Source organism: Coenobita brevimanus, chromosome 38, assembly GCF_032717465.1.
Source record: "Coenobita brevimanus isolate Jiangsu-jjx chromosome 38, ASM3271746v2, whole genome shotgun sequence".
Lineage (NCBI taxonomy): Eukaryota > Metazoa > Arthropoda > Malacostraca > Decapoda > Coenobitidae > Coenobita > Coenobita brevimanus.
In genome coordinates, this window is record NC_136991.1 from 15036097 (window position 1) to 15055754 (window position 19658).

A 19658-nucleotide genomic window follows, 5' to 3' on the forward strand; every position below is an offset into this window, starting at 1 on the left:
TGGTCTCTGGGTCCCCCTCAGAGTAGGAGAACCCCTCTGGGTATTAGCTGCTCAAAGGCGGGGGTCTTGTGCTTGCCAGGCACTCATTGTCGCCCAGTTGTCAGGACGGCTTTTGAGAAGGTGAAGAACCACTTTCGGTGCTGTGCCACCACCCCCGGGAGGTACTGGAGCTGGTCCTCCTTGATGGTGTGCCTTCTGTTGTACTCCTGTATCAGGACCACACCCAGCTCAGCGTGGTCGTTCACCACTGCAATGTTGTTGATGCGCTGCTTGGTGGTGGCATTGCCCTCGCAGTTGCTCCAGGCACACGGATCCTCATCCACGAAGTTCCTCTCAAGTCCCAGCTTCTGGAACAGCCTCCTGGAGTGAGATTATCAGGGACTCCAGCATTGGAAGATTCACCTTCTTGACCTTGATTCACTTCGGGATGTCATCATTATCGTTGTCCTCCTCTTCCCTCATGGCTTGAACCATCACCCTGTTTGTTTCAGGTGGAACCTCCTCATTGAAGAAGGCTAAGCACCAGCTCCTCCAGTAGGTACCACAGGTGGTTCTCCAGCTTGGCTGAAGACACCTTCACGATCTTAAGGTTGGGGTAGGTCTGCAGCTTCCGCAGAAGATCCAGGTCAGTCCTAGGAGCAGCAGCAGCAGCAAGTGGGCGATGACCATGGCTTCAAGTACACAGTGATGGCGAAAAGGGCAACATCCCTGGCACATGTCTCCTCCCGCTTAGTCAGGTCATGAAGTTGGTCCCGAAACATTCATATCTTCAAGCTGTACAGGATCTTGTCCATCCATCGGGCCTGGTGCATTGCCCCATGATGCTTGAAGGAAAATCCAGGGACAGATCCTTCCAGGTAAATGATTCCCAGCTCCAGGAACTCTTGGTAGTCATCCCTGAACGACTTGGTCAACAGTTGGGAAGAGGCAAAGTCCAGGAGTGCCTCCCTTTCCTCCTCGATGAATGGGCAAGTCTCGTCTGAGTCCCATCCTGTTCGGAACTGCTTCTTGTCAAGGAGGTTCCACTGCCTTTGAAAGCGGCGGAACACTTCAATGTCTGGTCTGGAGGATGGTCTCGTGAATGCTCCGAAGACAGCTCCCATGATCACCTCCAGAATGTGGTTCCAGCAGGCGAAGTAAAGCATCTCCAAACCCAGCTTCTGCTCCAGGAGGATGCAGGCCCCAGAATGGTGCCTAGTGTTTGCAGCCATCATGTCAAATGACATTCCCATGACCTAGTCCTCTAGATCTCATTCCTGAAGGAGGGAGTAGACAGCATTAGCCTGCTGGTCCCCTGTGCCAGAATGCAGCTTGGGAACTCCGAGGAGCTGGGTCTCACTGCTGGTAATGGACGTGACTAGTACGGGGACCTGTCTACACTCTCTCTGGAATCCAGGAGGGAAGGAAGGAGCTTCCCATCCCAGTGAACGACACATGGATCCTCAGTCTCCTTGAATCCTTCCTTGAGGTTGGCCCAGTTCTCAGCACAATACCGCTCACGATAATGCATCACAGAGGATCGGCTGATGTTCAACTCCGCGGGATCATGGCTAAAGCTCTTGGTCACCTCTGTCAGGATGTAGGGAGCCATCTTGTCATTCATCTTGGTGTGATCTAGGTCAGCTGTAAGTCCAGGGGTCCACACATTCTGCACCTGAGTCTGTTTCCTCTTTGAGGGACTCTTATCACCCCCGACTGCTCCCTCCTCCTCCACCATGGGCCCCTCAGAGTCGGAGGAGACAGATTAAGATGACGCCAATTCCACCTGACTGCATGAAGCTTCCTGCTCCATCCGCGTCCTCTCAATTCTCCTTGCTTCCGCCTCCTTCTTCTTCTGGGCCGCATCCTCCTTCTGTGCCAGCACAAGGTCCACTGACCTCATCGACCCCCTCTGCCCAAGCTCCCGCTGGGCGAGGAGGAAGTCTCAGTCCTCTGGGTTCTTGAGTTTCAAGGCATCAGCGTGAGCCACATCGAACAGGTTGCCCATGTCCGTCTTGAACCATTCCTCGTTGGTCCTCTGTGTCTGTGTCTGCCATCCCTGATTGATGAAGGTAACATGAGCAAAAGATTGTATAGTTATAAAACGAGGATGGCTGTTTAAATAAAAAGACTGACCGACGCCAAGAGAGACATGATAGAAGAAGATAAGTGCGGCATAAGTAACATGATTTGCACGGAGAAATGAGAGAAATTCCAGAGCGTAGGGAAAATGGAAGAGCTGGAAATAACAGGTAAGATTAAGGAATAAGGCAAAGCGCAGCAACAGAGGGAGATCCAAGATGAAAAAATCAGAGTGAAGAGAATGGATAGATGAATGGTGGAAAAAGAAATAACAAGATGGGTACGCAAATGAACGAAAAGACTAAGAGAATTGACGAAAGAAGAGGGGAAGTACGAGGAAAAACCTGCAACTACGAAAGAATATTAGGAAGAAACGAAAGAGAAGAATGAAGATAAAAAAGACACAATAAGAAACAAACAATGAGCATACGCAGCATGTAGGGTTACAGGCAAAAATGAAGAAACGGGAGATGACGACAATCACGAGAAATGAAAAAGAGGATGATTGGGGTAGTGAATTGTTTCATCATGGAGTGGTCGTATTGCCCTTTTTTAAAAAATTCACAAAGCCGACTCTGTATCTTCTTTACCACGGCACAGGTGCATTTTTTACAAGGGCTATATTCACCCCTGCGTAAAGTACAACTCTCATGTATGGGGTGGCTTCCCAGATGCAGCTTTTCTCAACAGGATTGGGTCAAAGACTTTTTTCTTATTAACCCTCTTCCTCTAATTGGCTCCCTTCAACCACACTGTTGCATCTTTTTCCCTCATCAGTCGCTACTTCAATGGTCATTGCTTTTCTAAACAATCTGCTTGCATTCCTCCTCCATTACACACCCGTCGTGGATCCAACTGTCACCCCTTTTCTATCCATGTTACTAATAATATTCTCTGGCCTTTATATTATGCAACAGATCAACTATGGCACTGTCTTTCTGTGTCTGTATATTCTTCAGTTTATGACCACTATTCTCTTAAAGCCAGTGTGTCCAGCCATCGCAAAATGAATGGAACTTGAATTTGGCTTGTTTTTTTTTTTTTTTTGGAAGGATCAATTTTGTGGGCTTCCAGCCTTTGGTTTCTTTTCACCTTACTTAATGAAGACCAAACTTCCTATCCCTATTGCTTGTGTTCTCAGAGAATACAGGGTTATAAGGTGACCACATAATGTACTAAATGACTTTCTTATTTTTAGGAGACAGTTTTTCTTATGATTCGGTGTACAGTTACACGAAAGCATCCACTTACCCATCATCCACTCCTTCAGTGTAGTACTGCCACTCTCTCTCTCTCTCTCTCTCTCTCTCTCTCTCTCTCTCTCTCTCTCTCTCTCTCTCTCTCTCTCTCTCTCTCCAGTCGACTCTATAGTGAGTAACTAGCCATTGGTTTCATGTACCGAAATAGCCATTTTCAACACTGGGTAGAATCTATATAACTAAATGTACCTAGGAAGTTAAGGCGTTGCAACCTGATGGAACCTGCAAGGACTTCACTTTGGGGGCTGGCAGGGTTTATTGCTCAAATAATGCCACTTGTATTCAGTGAGGCTGCTTACCCATACTTTGCATGTCGAGACTAGTAGTCAAGCCCCAGCCACTATGCTCCTGATGGGGCAACAATTATTATAATAATGATAATATTATTATTCCTAATGTTCATAATAATAATAATAATAATAATAATAATGACGAGAATTCTGACATCGCTGAAGCAATATTCAAAGAAATCCGTACTCCAGATAAAAATACCTTTGTCATCATTGTAGACCACATGTAAGGAACATTTTGTATGACAGTTTACGGATTTTTACCTGTGACCTTGAGATCAAGATCAAGAATCTTCATACTGTATACATCATGTTCACGCATGACCCACTACATTTCTACAGAGTTTGGTCAAAGTCGGGCAACTACTTTACCATTTGGCATTTTCAGGCATGAGGCGGCTGTTTTGATTTTCCTCAATATTTCAAGAAATATTTGTTGGATCTCAGTATCAATACCCAGGTGCTTTAGTTTATGTAGACGACTACGTACTGGAACATCTGCAATGCAATCGACTCAGTTGTTTTTGCTGCTCAGGAGAGCAAAAATTTAAAGTATAGCATGTGGCACTATACTCTCTTTTTTTTTTTTTTTTTTTTTTTTTTTTTTTTTGAGGAGAAGATTCACTTGACAGGTTGATGATGATTGGCTGAATGCAACATGTCCAAAAAATATTTACTAACCCAAATTTCCCCCTCAGATTTTTGTTGTCAGTTAATAATGCTAGATTATGAAGTAATGCTGCGTTCAGCCAATAATCGCCAGTCTGTCAAGTGCATCTTCACCTCGATAAAAAAAAAAAAAAAAAAAATCAGTATAGTGCGGCGCTAATCCTAGGGGGAAAATTGTTCCAAAGAAGCCTGCAACCAAAAAATAAAAAATAAAAAATAAAAAGAAAATGTCAAGTCTCTGTCTCGAACGATCTTGGAATTCCAGCTTTCTATTTCTCCCTCTGCCCTACCCCAAAATAATAATAATAATATCTACAATATCAATAAGAACTCCACACAATGTGGATTACTTAATAATAATAATAATAATAATAATAATAAAATAATAATAATAATAATAATAATAATAACTGCAATTCTGAAACTGATGCAGCAATATACAAGGAACTCCACATTCCAGATGAAAATACTTTCATCATTGCAGACCTAATATTAAGGGACTTTTGGTATGACTCATCATTTTTTACAGATTCTGACCTTTGACCTTGATACCAAGGTCAAGTCATTCATTCTATAGAGATCATGCTTAACCATGACTCACTACATTTCCCTGGAATTTGGTTAAAATCGGCTAATTACTTTCCGATTTAGCACTTTCAGGCATGAGGCGCCATTTTGATTTTCCTCAATATCTCAGAAAGATTTTTTGAATCTCAATATCATTACACAGGAGCACTAGTATATGTTTACGACTACTAACTGGAATATTTGTAAAGCAGTCTATTCCGCTGTTTTTTCTGTACAGGAATGCAAAAAAAAAAAACTGAAAAGATAACACAGATGGCGCCAGTGCGGCGCTAGTGCTAGGAAAACATTTCTTGTGTCAAATGAAACCTGCCACCAAGATGCATCATTACTAAATATTTCAAGTCTCTATATCGAACGGTGTTGGAATGTCAGCCTTCTAGATCTCCCCCCTTCCAAATAATAATAATAATAATCATCATCATCATCTTAATAATATATACAATATCGATAAGATCTTTACAGACTGTGAAGTTCTTAATAATAATAATACCCGGTAATTGTATAATAATAATAATAATAATAATAATAATAATAATAATCCATCCATCCACCCATCATCCAATCCTATGTTGCCCCTTGAGGAGCGTAGGAGCCCGAGGCTAGGCAAGTTGGTTTTGACATTTAAGATGAGAGTGACCAGCCTCAATTAACCCTGAGTAGCATTACGTGAGCAATAACCCCAGCGACCCATTGGATATATACCTACACTGCTCAATCCGATTGAAACGCCTTAATTATCCACTAAAGCACCAGGCGCCATAATTGGGGTTTTATATATATAGTTACCACTCAGAGTAGTAAATGGTTTCCTGGTGTACATGAAACCCTTTTGTCTGTCACTCAGTGTAGAGTCACCCGTAAACAGAAGGAAGAGGAAAGAATGAAGGAAAGGAAGACAGGAGAGGAAGTGTAAAGTCACCTGTAGGCAGTAGGAAGAGGAAAGAATGAAAGGAATGAAAGACAGAAGAGGAAGGACGGAAAAGAGGAAAGGGCAGACACCCGAAGCAGCGCTACATCGAGTGAGTGGATAGTGAGCGCAACCACCTACCACAATACTAACATTGATAATTATAAAAGTTTTTTCAATGAAAAAAAAAAAATGTTCACCATGGAATAAAAGAGAAAGGAATAGAATGAGATGAAAGAGGGGAAGCAGGGGAAGGCAGAGAAAGAGAAAGACGAAGAAATAATGAAGGATAAATGAAGGGGAGTACGAACAAACTAAAGAAAATTTATACAGAAGAGGATGTGGGAAGCTGAAGTGAATCTTGCCAATAAGTAAGGCTAAGCAGCACGAAAGAGGCAGATGGTAGAGAGAAGATAAAAATGTAGGAAGAGACGGAGAGACATGATGAAGATGGGAATGGGAAAAGGTCAAAACAAAGGGAGATTAGAGAATAACTGATCCACGTCAGCAGCGAGAAAATAAAAGAGAAAGAGGAAGGAGGAGAAAAGAGTAAAGCGTACGACGAAGGAAATGAGGCCATCATGGAAGTTTACGTGAGCGAAATAACCAATATATTGGATGGAAATATGAATATAACATAGTAAAAATTTCGATGAGGAAAACTGGTAATTTTGGCTTACTCATATGCCATTCTCTCACTTCACCTGCAGCGCTCCACCTTCGCCTCTGAGTTATACAGATTATTATATCTATATATATATATATATATATATATATATATATATATGGATTATTCATTTTTAAGTTGAAGGATTTGCACGTTTGTTATTTCTTTGTATTTTAACCTACAGTCTTTTCCCTTTCATATATTGGTGATGAGATTATGACATCCAACATAAATGAAATATAAGTTTCCAGTAATAACATTTTTCACATCAGCACAGTCAAAATCGTCTGCTACCCAAAATAATGAATTTTAAAGTTCCAGCAAATTTTTTTTTTTCACATCAGCGCAGTCAAAATCATATATCATGGTTCGACTTTGGTTCTACCTTGAGTTCAAAGTCCATGCACGAGATGCACCTAAGGACCAGATCACACTGAGGATTGCTGTCCACAGCACATACAATGGCAACAGTGAACGTCCTGCATCAGTCACGAAGACTCAAGCGAAAGATGGTACCATGCGCCACTCAACCATAGGAAGCTTAGGGAAATGCCACCGCCTCCACCGCTCCCAAGACCTGAACAACTCGGACTTTCTGTTATGTTGTGAAAAAACTTTTGCTGGAAACTCCTACTTCACCTATGTTGGATAGCACTGTCTGATCTTCCAAACCGGAAAACAATGAAATCGCTGCTGTTTCAAATCCTTCCACTTATTAAGACCCCAGCATAATTATATATATATATATATATATATATATATATATATATATATATATATATATATATATATACACACACAATGACGAGGAGAGTGTTTGTGAGTGAGATGGAGGGGGAGAGAGGGAGAGGAAGGCCAAGGATGAGATGGAGGGATGGAATGGAGAGGTATGTGAGAGAGGGGGGATGTGAATTGGGAGCAGGGCGGTGACATGGCGGGGGACAGGGTGATATAGAGGCGATTTGTTTGTGGCCACCCCGTATAAGGGATTAAGGCGTCTGGCAATATATATATATATATATATATATATATATATATATATATATATATATATATATATATATATATATATATATATATATATATATATATATATCTGCAGGAGTAGGGGTATATGTGCAGGAGTAGGTGAGAATAAGAGGGCAAAAGAACGAGTGTGTATTGTTGTGAGTTACAGATGGAGGGAGAATATAAGAAAGTATGGATCAGTTGGCTCAAGGATTGTTTGGGTAAGACTGAAAGTTGGACTACAAATGTGGGCGACTGCGTGCGTGTATGCATCAACGAGGGATCGTGCAAGCAGAGTGAGAGAAGAGTTCTGGACAAATGTGGAAGTAGGCATGGAAAGTTTGACAGGAATGAGAGAGTGTTTTTGATTGGTGATATGAATTGTAAAGTAGGGAATGTGAAGGTGGATGGAGTAGTTGGTGAGTGGGGTGTCCCTGCTGTGATAGATGAGAATGGCAGTGCTTTAGTGGACATTTGTGCCAAGAGGGGGGGTTGGTGATAGCCAATACCCTCTTCAGGCACAAATTGATCCACAGGTATACATGGCGAGTGATGAGAAGGGTGGATAGTGAACTGAATGAAAGGAAGGGAATGATTGATTATGTATGTGTGGATGAAAGGATGCGAAGATGTGTAAAGGATGCAAGAGCACGTAGGGGTTGGGGGAGTGGACTTCCTGACCACCACCAAGTGGTGGTCAGAATCAAGGTCCAAGTAAAATGGAGAAATAGAAGAAGGAAAGGACGGGAGGAAGAAGTAGTTGCAAGGAGAGTGGAAAGGTTACAAGAGGATGAGAAAAAGGCAGATATGCGAGAGAAGTAGAGGAACGATTGGGCAAATATAGACTGAAGCAGATGGGGGATGTGGAAGGTGTGTGCAAGATATTCACAGAAGAGATATGTGCAGCATGTGAGGTGGCGTGTAGGGTAAAGAGAAGACGCAAGGGGGTGCAAGGAACAGCATGGTGGAATGAAGAGGTGAGACAGGCTGAGGCACAAAAGAAAAAATCATATAATGAATGGATGAGAATGAGGGGCGTGAAAGAATTTGAGAGACGGAAGAGAAAGTTATATGTAGAAAGGAAAAAGGAGGTGAAAAAATTAGTAATAGAGAGTAAGAAGAGGGTGGATGAGGAATTTGAAAGGAATTTGAGTCTCAAGTGGAGGGAATGTAAGAAAATGTTCCGGAAAGAGGTAAAGAGAGTCAGACAGGGCGGCAGTGAAGTTAGTAGGGGAGTGAAAAATAAAAATGGTAGATTACTAGTTGAGAAGGAAGAAAAAGTGAGCAGATGGAGAGAACACTTGAATGAACTGTTGAACATAGAGAATGAAAGTAATGCGAGTATAAGTGGCTGGGGAATGGCTGGGAGAAGGAAGGAGGTGAGAAGACAGGAAGAAATCAGTAGGATGGAAGTTGTGGAAGCAATAAAGAAAGTCAAAATGCGGAATGCCCCAGGAATTGAAGGAGTGTGTGGTGAAATGCTGAAGCATGGGGGAGAGATAGTAACAGAATGGATCTGGAAGATGTGCAGATTGGCCTGGGAGGAAGGTAAAGTCCCGGGTGATTGGACGTCAGGTATAATTATTCCCTGTACAAAGGAAAAAGGGAAAAAGAAGTGTGTGGTAATCATAGGGGCATTTGTCTTCTTAGTGTAATAGGAAAAGTATACGGTAGGATACTTATTGACAGAGTTAGGAAAATAACAGAGGAATTAGATGGATAAGAACAGGGAGGCTTTAGGAAGGGAAGAGGTTGTGTAGATCAGATATTCATTCTTAGATCTTTAGTGGAAAAGTTTCTAGAGAAGGCAAAGAAGTTGCTTGCGGCCTTCATGGATTTGGAGACAGTATATGACAGGGTTGATAGTCAAGGATTGTGGAAAGTATAAAGAATATATGGAGTAGATGGGAAGTTGTTGGATGCTGTGAAGAGTATGTATGAGGGTGCTAAGGCTACAGTGCATTTGGACAGTGAACTGAGTGAGTTTTTCTATTTGAAGGTTAGGTTGAAAGAGGGAAGTGTCATGTCTCCATGGTTGTTCAATCTGTATATGGATGGGGTTATAAAAGAGATACAAGGTAGGGCAGTGGATGTTGCAGTGGACCTCATGAGAGTGAGCAGTGTTTGGAAACCCCTTGTTCTGTCGTATGCAGATGATATTGTGTTGTTAAGCGAGGACGAAAGCGAACTGCAAGGCTTGGTGGATGAGTTTGGGAGAGTGTGCAAGAAACGGAATCTAAAGGTGAATGTTGGGAAGAGTAAAGGTATGGTCTTCGAAAGAGGTAAAGTCAGTGAATGTACAGTAAGGTTGGATGATGAGGAAATGGAAAATGTGAGTACATTTTAGTCCTTGGGTAGTGTAATGAGTAAGGATGGAAGTTTGGAGGGTGAAGTGCTTCAAAGGGTACAACAAGGAAGAAAAGTTGCTGGTTCCGTGAAGGCAGTGATAAGAAACAGGGAAGTGAGCATGGAAGTGAAAAAGTTATTACATGACAGTATTGTGATACCAACGCTAACGTATGGAAGTGAAGCTTGGACGGTGTTGGAGGGACACAAGTCAAGAGTCAGAGCAGAGGAAATGAGGTATTTGAGAGGAGCCTGTGGAGTCACATGGAGAGACAGACTGACAAATGAGGATGTGAAGGAGCGTTGCAGTGTGGATGTGGATGTGACAGGAAGCGTTAGGAGAAACACAGAGGTGGTTTGGTCATGTGGAGAGGATGGAGAGTGAGAGACTGACGAGGAGAATGTATGTGAGTGAGATGGAGGGGAAGGCCAAGGATGAGATGAAAGGTTGGAGTGGAGAGGTATATGAGAGAGGGGGGTATGAATAGGAGCCCCCACAAACTCCTGAAAGTTGACAGTGTTCGCTGGATCACTAAATTGCGTGGGGTCATTACCCACTCAGGGCTGGTATACCCTCCTTAAAAAAAATTTCTGTCGGGATTATTACTCATGCATAAAGCATTATACCAGTATTATATTCATCGTAGTTATTTTACTGATGCTCTAAATGAGATTTACACTGAAAAGCTCCCCATGGAGTGTACTAAAAAGCATGAAAGCTTACTGTGTGTTTTTGCATTCGGCACATTTTTACCAAGTGTTATGAATCTCAGTTGTTGGAAAAGTATATCATACAGTTTCCGGAGATCGTAATCTTTCATCTGGCAAATCGTGACGTGATTCTATCCATTATACACTTAATAACAGTAAGAATTGTAAATCTTACGGGGCCGAGATCAGCCGACCCGAATTTTTAAAGGTATGATATTCCTCTTTCTTTGAGAAAACGTCTCAGTTCCGCTACAGTTCATTTTTACACATATATTTTACCCGTGCAGTGGACCATGACACTATATTTTCCGGAATCATCGAGTAATTTCAAAAGGCACGGGAGTCAGCTGTGGTGTATACACACCATCAGCACCGCCCTGGGCCCCTGGCGGCGGCTGCACAAACTACGCCGCGCTACCCATAAGAAAGCTCCTCCATATGAGCTCAGTGGGTTCATAACGATCTTCTATTGTTTAAGTACCATATTTCCTTCATTTCTTATGTAAGATACAATTTCTTTATACTCAGTTACAATTTTTCATTACAGATGTACATTCACCACATAAAAAAATGGCTGTGATCAATACTCACGGCAACATAATACTCGCATGTAAACTGTCCCTAAACTGAGATGGACGCAACCTTCCATTTCTATTATATTTTGATAAAGAAGCTATATTTTTTCTCCAGTATTATATGTAGATAAATAAAAAAATATCCTATTTTCAGTAAAGTAACACAAAAATTGTGTTACAGAGGGTAATTCAAGTTGACCCCACTTTTGCATTTTACATTAAGTTATCTGGTGAGCAGTGGCATCTTTTCCAGTTTGTGGGGGCTCCTATTGGGAGCAGGGCAGTAAAATGGCGGGGGACAAGGTGACTTGGAGGTGATTTGCTTGCGGCCACCCCGTATATCGGATTGAGGTGTCTGGCAATATATATATATATATATATATATATATATATATATATATATATATATATATATATATATATATATATATATACTGTATATATATATGAGCCTCTGAAGTACAGTGGTAGAGTGTGCTTTTCGTACACTGGTGAACCAGGGTTCGCGCCCCGCCAGGGTAATGAACTTTGGGAGTGTTCACCCTGCCACGTACTGCATTGGCGGACTCAAGGGGTGCTATGGATGAACCAGTGCCACTTACTATAAAGTATGCTTGTACCCGGTCGGCTTGCGCGGGCCGATTACACTTGGTTCACAGACTACACACACATCCAAAGCCACTCCAACACTACAGTTACACTTACAAGCACTTCTCACCCTACATACAATCTCTACCAGACAGCCTAAGCCACTTCGTAGAGATTCATAGGCTGTATTGTCCCGACTTCGGTCAGGATAGGCTAGTCCTGCAGCGGATATACTCAAACGCCTGATGATATATATATATATATCTATATATATATATATATATATATATATATATATATATATTTATATATATATTATGTGACCGACTCTGGGCATAGGCTTCACAACCTGCTTTCAAGGCCCAGTAGTCCTCCTACATACCATACACCTCTACATGTCACCTCTTCGGCGCTAACACCCACTGTCCATACTGAATACATGCTAGGGCTGTCTCATACAGGACTGGTGTACTGGTATTAGCGGGAGTATTTTTACGACACGTCGGCGGTTCTTCTGGTAGATCAGTAAAGTCTGATATTTATGAAATTCAAATCTTTAAACTGTTCCCTGCCACAGCGGGATTTGAACCCAGGTCCGTTACGACAGCAGGCCAACACTCTACCGAGAGTTATATATATATATATATATATATATATATATATATATATATATATATATATATATATATATATATATATATATATTATGCACCACTTAGTGACAAAATGCATCACTGCACAGTGGTAGTGATGTTTACCTGGAGGTATTGATGTCTAGGTTTCGATACTAATGAGTGCTAAAGATTGATTTTTCGAATTTTTTAAAAATAGATTTGCAAACTTTTCACACTACCGTTTCACTGGAAAGTGATGTTTCTAATAATCATTCGCGCATTTACGGGTAATGTTGAAGCTTACATTCCCCTGAAAAGAGTGGCTATGTAGCAAATTTAACCTGCAGTGTTTCAGTTACTTCAGTTGTTACTATTTTTATTCAGATTTCGGGTGGTTCTTTGGACTGAATAGGTTATATTGAAAATATCTAGATATCGGTACCGGTAGTCGATGCGACCGGTAATGGCCAATAAAGTAAGCTGTATCGTGTCGAAATGTAGTCACTGGTCTCGCCAATCACTAATTAAAATAGCATACAGTGAATATATTCATTCAGATTGGTCAGACATGAATATTTCCGCCTCAAGTCTTCTTGTGAGTCATTCAGTAATTTATTCAGTTTTCGACAATATATACACTATTATCTTCAACTACGCTCTCCAGTACCTGCTATACCACAGATGAAGGGCTGATCGTGCGGTAGCCTAATATCCTGCACTGTGGTCATCTCACTTTTTAAAGCTTGGGGTCTTGGTTATCAGTGGAGGTACAGCAGTAGCCAGTGGTGTGCAACCTGGTTCAGCACCACTCTCAGGACCCTAGAAAGAAGCTCGTTGGAATTGAGAAATTCAATGGCTCATAATCCTAGCTTTTATGACACTGCCGTCCAAACTCCCTTGCTACGTCCTGTCACCTTTTGTCCCACTGATCTGATGATAGCTCTACAATAGCAAGATAAGAGTATAGGTAGAAAATATGCTCGTATATTCAAATTTCCATTCAATTAATGTCGGCGTGTCATAAGGATCTGTTCTGACTCAAACCCTGTTCCTCATTCATATTAATGATCTATTGTACAAATACCGTATGTCACCCATACTCCTATTCACTCATATGCAAATGGCACAACGCTTCACACTTAATCACCCATTCACAGAGTTTGATATCTCTAACTCCCAAGACAGCACAGCAATCACCATAAATCTTGACTTAACTAAGACCACTGAATAGGGACACAATAACATTCATTTAATTCCATGAGAACCAAATATGTCCAGTTGAGTAATAAACAGATATTACTTGATTCTTGTATTACTGTACCTTCAGTGCAACTAGTATCCTTGTCTCTAAAAATATTGACATTCTTGGTGTTTCGCTTAACAGTACCCTAAGCTGGACCTCTCACGTTAGTACACTTTCTAAAGCTGCCTCAAAAGAATTTGCATTATTGCACCGAGCCATGACTTCTTCACTGACAAGCAGTTAGCTATAATTTACAAGATTCATGTGTGCGTTTAGCCCGCATATAGTATTACTCACCCTTGCGGAGTGGATGTGGTGAAGTCGCACTAAAACAACTGGGCAAAATTCTGAACAAAGCTATAAGAACAATTAATAACCATGCAATTACATGTGAAGTACTTCCCCTTCAAGTAAGAGGGAATGTTGCCTTTCTTGAATTCTCTTACAGATTCCTTTACAGCAAATGTTCAGACGAAGTTCCATCCATTGGGCCACCTCTCCACGTCTTTCCCCATTCTATACGGGCATCTGGTAGAGTTCATTACTTCACTCACGCTGCCATAGTGCAGAACTTTTGCCTATCAAAATTTATTCACTTCCCTAACTGCCTCTCTTTGGAACTCGATTCCCCAAACCAGTTTCTAGTCCAAATGTTACAGAGTTTTTACGAATGGATGACAGCAGTAATCTGCAGTATGAAAGTGTTTTTCTTATTAGTGTTTCCTTTCTCTGCTCATCTTCTGTAATAAAAAATAAATAATAAATAAATAATTGCATCAGTGCACTGAACATCTCAAAGTTCAAATTTTCACGAGTATTGCATGGCTGACGAACATCATCCACTGACATCCTTATGAAAGCTGATGAATAATGGTAATCTTTATTTATTATTATTATTTTTTGGCCATCTCCTAATCCGACTTCGTAAAAACCCTCCTTGCATCAAGCAATGAGCAAATATCATCACAGTCAGTCTTTGAATATTTAGGTTACCAAGGAACACTCTGGGATTCTCCTTATATAAGGTAGTGCATGAGATGATACAGTCCAGTGTGTCTTTTCATGTGTGTTGCAGTTTGGGTTTTATTTATCTTTCCATGACTATGTGCACATTTTTGTATATGGGCTTGCTTACTAAAAGTTTGTGCATGTGCTTGTGGATATGCTGTCACAGCTGAACTTGTGAGGTCTGTCAGAAACGAAACCGAACTTTTTAAATAGCACACCAACTGACTCACACAGCACTGTGTAGCAGCGACTATGAGTTTTAGTCTAACACTAGCCACATCATGCCATGTCACTTAGTCATCGATGTACACGCATTGAGTAAACGTGTATTTATTGCTCCTGCAAATTTTCTCCTGTGGCTAAAATGGGCAACCTTTCCAAGTGGATTTCGAGTTTGGGGGAAAACAAATAAGTCCCCAAGGGTCAAATTCGGAAAGCAGGGTGGCTAGAGGACGACAGTCGTATCTTTCTTCATCAAGAAGTCACGGATAAGGGCAACGCATGAGCACATGCATTGTTATGGTACATCATCCTGAGCTGTGATTTTGCAAGGATTAGCACTTATCCGTCAGGGGTTTTCCGCCATCACCCACTCCTCCTTACGGGGAATTTCCGAGATTTTGGGAAAAATATCCTTACTTCAAACCCTAATATCCGCCAAACTATTAACCTGCCACGTCCTGGCGGATTTTTCACCACTGACAACCCCCAATCCCGGCAAATTTTGACAAAAAATTTTTTGGGGGCTCAAACCTTCGCTTTTTATGAGAAACAATGGAAAATCACAGAGAAAGTGCTCACCTGAGCTTAAACGTGGTCTAAACAGGTGACCCTCCGCACACATGGTACCGTGTTCTCTGGAGCCATGCAGCGGCTGTCACGTTTTCTGTGGTAAGCGTAATTATTGGAGATCACCCAGAACACGTAACTATTAATTTGATACAAAAAAAAAAAAAAAACATTAGAACATGAATATGTTGTTTTTTACACAAAAATATAAGCGATATAAGCATTGTTCCATTTAGCGATCACCTAAAAATCATCCGATTCTTGCACATATGACTCACTATGACTGTTGATTCAACTCACATTCTATTTTTCCACTTACCTTATACTTTTCCACTAATATTATACCAGTTTCCACCTTATATAACTGTTATCACATATTTACAGGCCTTACTATTATAGTGTCATATTACCCCATATTTACAGGCCTTGCTATTATAGTGAGCATCATATTATCGCACATTTACAGCACTTAGTATTATAGTGAGCGTCATATTACCGTATATTTACAGCACTTAGTATTATCGTTAGCATCATATCACAAGCACACACAGTATCAGTAATGCACTAAGGTGTCGTATTCTTTGAAACAAGGCTCAACGTTCAATTCTACATTGCATTCCACACACTCGTACCTTGTGTCTTTTCTCAGAGTGGTTTCTCTCACTTTTGATTGGCTGCATACGTGACAGCAGTGCTGGGGTCTAGGACGGTTTGGTTGAGGAGGGATAGTGGTGGGGAAATGGTGTCCTGAGAGGCAAAGGAGAGTCTAGGCGGCAGTGGCGTGGCGGGTACAGTGGTGAGGCCTGTCCTCTGCTTACTTTACAATGATTTCCCGAGACAGCTCCCTCACAAACCCCTCAGAGGTCTCAGAGATTCCCAAAGTCATGGCGTGGAGATATTGGGCGTACAGGACCGTGATATCGAGCAAGTGGAAGAAGAGCTTTTTGTACCACATCGTGGTCCTGGCACATTCCACGCTGGAAATCATGGAGTCAGACTGGTCTACTTGTCTCATGTTGACTTTGTAGTCAAGTACTGACTCCAGTATCCAAACATGGAGTCTCCTCTCACTGCAGTAATCCACAGAGTCGGTGCGGTGCATCAGGGGACAATGTACCGTTTACAGGAGGAAAATTTCCCTGTTGTGGTTCCATACGGTGGTGAGGATGTTGTTCGTCTTGAAGAAAATCACCTCATTCTTGTCAAGTTTCCTCCCAACCTTGAACATATGGTGACGATTTATCTTGACTGTGTCACAAACTCCAGTGTTGTGAAGTTGGAGGTACAAAGCGAGAAAGGGGCTAGTGTAACAATTATCCAGTTACAGGACATGACCACGATGAAGGTACTGCTCTATCATTGTCTACCACTGCCCAATAAAGTCTAATACTTCGATCCTCTGTTATGTCTGCCTGTGCCTCAGTGTTCAAGACTGTGTCTTGCACATAACCAGTTTTACAGTCACACATAACGAAGATCTTGAACCCAAAATGGTTTCTCTTGCTGGGTATATACTGACAAAAAGAAATATTGCCTCTCCACAACACGAGACTCTCGTCTATGACAAGGTCTCTGTAAGGATAGAAGGATGAGTGGAACTTTTCCCACAGGTGACTAAATACCATCATTATCTCCTCATTCTACCAGTGTTATTTGCATTAGCAGGGTCGTCGGCATCGTAAAAGTGGAGGCGGCTCAGAATTTGCAAGAAAATCTATTCTGGCCCATTACCTTCCCAAAGAAAGGTGTGCTGAGCACAGGGTCCATAGACCAGTATCCTGGAATGTCTTCTCCGTACAATACCCATCAAGTGAACCAGGGCAAAAAAGATGAACATTTCACCTGTGGTAACTGGGTAGTCATATTGCTAGGACTGCCTACTTGTCACACCTTCGCACTCACTTTCACAGCGCTGGCTGCTTGCAAGCGTGTTGGTCTGCTTCACAATTCGCTCCACAAACTCCTCATCAAAGTATAGGTGGAAGAAATCAACCCTGGTGGAGCCTGCCTGGAGTTTTGGAGCAGTACAGCCAGACCACCACTCTTTTGTGAACTGATGAACGATAGGCGTGAAGTCACTCCCATCCCCCGGATCCCATGACACACCAACGTCCCAATCTTCGACTTCGTCGGGGTGGGGAGGAGAGGGTGGTGTGGATGGTGGGGGTGGTTGGGGAAGTGGAGAGCGGCACCCTTCCCCACTCGTGCTCCTCTTCCCTCTCCCTTTTCCCTTCCCCTTTCCCTTCCCTTTGCTTCCTTTCCCCACATCATGGGGTTGTGGGGAGGAAGCACAGGAATATTCCTGGGAGAAAGAGGTGCTAGGGTGCAGCTGCTCCTCATCTGCCCGCTGTCCAGGTGCACCACATCCTCACCAGGGAGCTGCCTCCTTGCCACCACCACTTTCACTTTCACTGATTACTCCTGCCACACCACTGGCATCTTTCCCAGACAAACCAGAAGCACGATAACTTATTTTTCTTCTCGCCGCACCTTCAGCTCCCCGTGGCAAAATCTTTTCCCTCCCCCTCCAGGAGGTAACACCATGTCTTATGGCTAACACAACGTCCTACGGCTCCGTCCTCGTACTCGTCTCCGTCCTCTTTAGACCCTTTGTCTAGGGGCTGGAGAGAGGTGCGTGCACATGGTGAAGGTGCAGGCTGGCTTTCCCTTGCCTTTCGGTACGTCACATACCGCCCCGTCCTTGGCGACAGCACCTCCTCATCACTGCTGCTCGTTTTGTCATCATGCAGCACGTCGTCCTTGGCCGCCACATCATCATCGATTGGGGAATCATTGTCACCTGTGAAGGCATCAAGGTTGGCTTCAATTTCGGCATCAGAGAGCCCTCGGGGTGCCATGTTTGTGCTGGGTCACTACTAAAAAGGTGAGTGAGTGAGAGAAGGGCACACACGCGTCACGTGGAGTCAGGGAGTGTCCCCGCCTGGTGGCAGGTAGAGGAAGGTGTCCCGCATCTATGTACCAAAAACCAGGCACTAAATCTGAAAATTGTGGAAATGACAGACCTTGCAGCTGCAAAACGTATGACTATTTATCAGGATTCACTGTGACAAAACATTGCAACGTATCCATACATTATCAGGACGCCTTGGGTTACAGCTAGAGAAAAAACTAAGTATACATAAGACACCAACTCTTCCTCTTTCAAATGAAAGTATCCTGAGGTCTTCAGGTGGTTTCAATGAGTAAGGAGAAGTTAATGACTGGTATCCCGTGTTTTGGTAGGCTAATCCAGTTGTGCGCCACTGTCAGTGACTTTGGACTCACTGGCTAGCATTGGCAGCACTGACCGGAGTGGTGACTGTAACACTGCCCGGCCTCTTGTAATATTCCAATCATTTTTTTGACTTTTCTTTACTCACTGTTGTAAGGATGAGTCATCACCCCTTCCACGTGGCTCCCCGTAGGGTTTTCTGCCTGTTTCATAGTGCCACTATGCCCCATGGATGTATGGAAAAAAAATAGCTCTTTATTTTCTGTACTTACTTCTTGCATCACTTATGATAATTTCCCTCTACTATGGTACTATGGTACTTTTATTTGCACTTGACATCACGATTACGGGTAAATGCACTTTGAGAAGTAATTGCTCTGGGTGTTTCATGCAGTATGGTTGAGTATGAGGTAACTGCACGTACAGATATTGTGACTAATGTATACTAATCAGGGGTAAAAAGAAATGTTACTAATGTTATACACGACTTACATTTTCAACATTATTGTCTGAGTAACGAGGTAAAAAATTTAGTTACAGCCAACAAGGTCATTTTCTTTGTCTTCCATGCACTTTTCTTTTTCTTTCATTGTACTAGATGGGGTTACTCAAGGTGTTTCCAATCATTGTTTCACAAACAACCATAAACGGTAAGACTTATTGCAATGCACTTGTAAAACTTTTTTTTTTTTTTAATAAAACATTTCATAACACTTACTAGATATAACTTATAATATCTTACATTTCATTTATTTATAAAAAGCAACACACTTGTGTATACGTGTTTATTATTTATAATTTCCTACACACCTGCTCAGTCACTGAGCCCTTTCCCCAGTGGTAAGAGCAGAGCTTTTGTGGGAGGTCGATGATGCAATCAACCAGTGTTGTGTACAGACTGATACCTTGGGTACCTACGTACCCTATGCTTATCACAGAAAATGGCTGTAAGTTCAAAGGGTAGAGGGAAGGTGCTTATGGTATATCCCATCAGCCAATGATGCTTTGCGACCTGAATCGTGACAGCTATACACGTCAGCCAGCAGTTAGGGGTTGAAAATGAACCAAAATTTAATTCTGTTGAATTTTTATGTCATAATGTT